Source organism: Gorilla gorilla, chromosome 7, assembly GCF_029281585.2.
Source record: "Gorilla gorilla gorilla isolate KB3781 chromosome 7, NHGRI_mGorGor1-v2.1_pri, whole genome shotgun sequence".
Taxonomy (NCBI): Eukaryota; Metazoa; Chordata; class Mammalia; order Primates; family Hominidae; genus Gorilla; species Gorilla gorilla.
Window position 1 is genome coordinate 79,354,440 of NC_073231.2, and position 2,529 is coordinate 79,356,968.

The window sequence follows — 2,529 nt, forward strand, 5'->3', positions numbered from 1 at the left end:
GAACTTTTCTGTAGGCAGCCTCATCTTCAATCCACCTTGAAAAAGGTCCGAGTAGCCTTTTGAGGTTGGAGCCCGGCCTTGAACCTCAGCCCAGATGACTGATCCTGCCAGTCTCTAGTCCTCAAGACCAGACACTCTTCTCCAAATTCTAGTTGATTCCTGCATCATTTTAGATCAAGCCTGTCCAACCCGCAGTGCACTGGCCACATTCGGCCCAGGATGGCTTTGAATGCGGCCCAAGACAAATTTGTAAACTTTCTTAGAACACTATGAGGTTTTTTTGCAGTTTTTTTGCCCATCAGCTATTGTTAGTGTATTTTATGTGTGGCCCAAAGCAATTCTTCTTCTTCCAATGTGGCCCAGGGAAGCAAGATTGGACACCCCTATCCTAGATGGTTCTCAATTGGAGATACTACCCAGGGCCTCATTTCAGCCCTGGGTCATCATAGGCATTTAATATGTCTTTCATAAATGAATGAATTAATGACCTGTGACTTTGAGGCCGAAAGCTACTGCAGTTTAAACCACAGACTTCATATCCTTTTTGTTTCAGACCCCATACACATCAGGGCTTGGGCTTCTGGGATTACAGATGTGGACATCGTAGGGGACCATTATTCTACCAGTCACAGGTGGGAATAGTAAGAATGACAGGAATGGCTTCTCTCCCAAGAGTCTGGGGGAGGCCTTTAGTAAGGGAGGGGGCTCCACAAAGTGCTGATAATATTTAATTTAAGAAAACACCCAGAAGATAATTCCAGAGATGCACATTTCCTGTGTGAAGCAAGGCAATATGTATTGTTCAGTTTGCAATTTGGGGTTGGGGAAGGGGTTTCCAAGAGGCACTCCTATAGGGACTAGTCAGATGGAGGAGGGTGGTAGGTAGCGAGTCCCATCCCTGGAAATAAAAGTGCTGAGGTGAAGCCTCACCATCCCCAAAGCTTCTCAGGTGCATTAGATCAGGAGCCTCTGATGGACAAACTTCCAGCTGTAACTTCTCCGTGTTTCCTCTGCAACAAACAAAAATTAAGCCCTAAAGTCCTATGTGCTCATTCCAGGGGGCAGCTTTACAAGTGAGAGTAAGGAACACTGTGGTCCAGTGGTTGGCAGGCTTTAGGGGAGAGAGTAGAGAAAAACATCCCTGACCCAGAGTGGAGGTGGCAGCTGCTGAGGAAGGGGATAGAAGACAGAATCTTAGTCCTGTGAGTAAAAGAGAAGGAAAAGCAGGTTCCTGGAAGAGGCTCTTAGGGTGGAGCAACTGAAAGATGTATGCATAATCCTCTAACATCTGGTGAGCTCTGGGAAGCATAAGTTGTCCTTGATTCCCACTGGATCTCATGCCCAATCAACATGTATCCCAGGGCAGAGGCTGGGGGTGGTGAAATGCATACATTTCAAGCTTTGCAGGTAAAGCTGAGACTGACTCAGTTGCTCTAGAGCCATCTGAACAGATGGGTTGTAGACATGGATTTGGACATTGTTCCCTAAATGTGGACCAGTAACCCAGCTCCTATGGTCTGAATGCTTGTGTCCCCTCCAATATTCATGTTGAAACAGAATTCCCAGTGAAACAGTGCTGGGGCCTTTAGGAGGTGATTAGGCCATGAGGACTCTACCCTCATGCATGGGATCAGTGCCCTCGTGGGAGGGCTTGAGGAAGTGTGTTTGACTTTGCCATCCCTTCTTCCATGAGAGAACACAATAAAAAGGTGCCATCTTAGAAGCAGAGAGCAGCCCTCACCAGACACGGAATCTATCGGTGTCTTGATCTTGGACTTCCCAGCCTCCAGAACTGTGAGAAATAAATTTCTATTATTTATAAATTACCCAGTCTGTGGTGTTTTCTTATAGCAGCAGGAATGGATTAAGACACCAGGGTCCCACTCATCACTTCATAGAGCCTTACCAGACTGGAGGAGTTCACTAGTCAGCCTTTGTAGCAGCCCAGGTACCTAGAGCAGGCCTAGGAGGTCAGGAAGCACCAGTATCAGGGGCAAGCCCCTACTGAGCTCTAAGATGACATAAACAGAGTTCTAGGACATTCGTTAGATGGTAGCCCTGGCAGGTGAGGTGAATAAGCAGACAAAGCCATACTGTAGAGTTTTTGCTCAAGAAGTACTTGTAAGATTTGTGAACTTGGATCTAAAAAGGAGAAGAGATCTGTGCTCCAGGAATTAGGGAGATGACAGGACTCAGAATTAGCAAATTAAAGCTATTGTGAAGAGGTACTGACACCATCTTGACACAATAGATATTTGAAACCCAACTGTAAATGGAACTCATACTGAAGAAGTGCGGTGGAAGACCAGGGCAAGGGGTCTCCAGAGAAGCCATGGGAAGAAACCCTTTGGCCAAGAAAAGAAATACAACTGAGTGAGTGAGAGGGAATTCCAGCAAATCTCCCCTCCTATGACCTCAGGGCTTCTGGTAGAGAGGAGGCCAGAAATTGTCTAGGGCTCAGCTGGATTCCCTGAAGATAGGAGCTGAAGAACTCTGCCAAATCCATCTGAAGAAAAGCCTGTGGGAGAA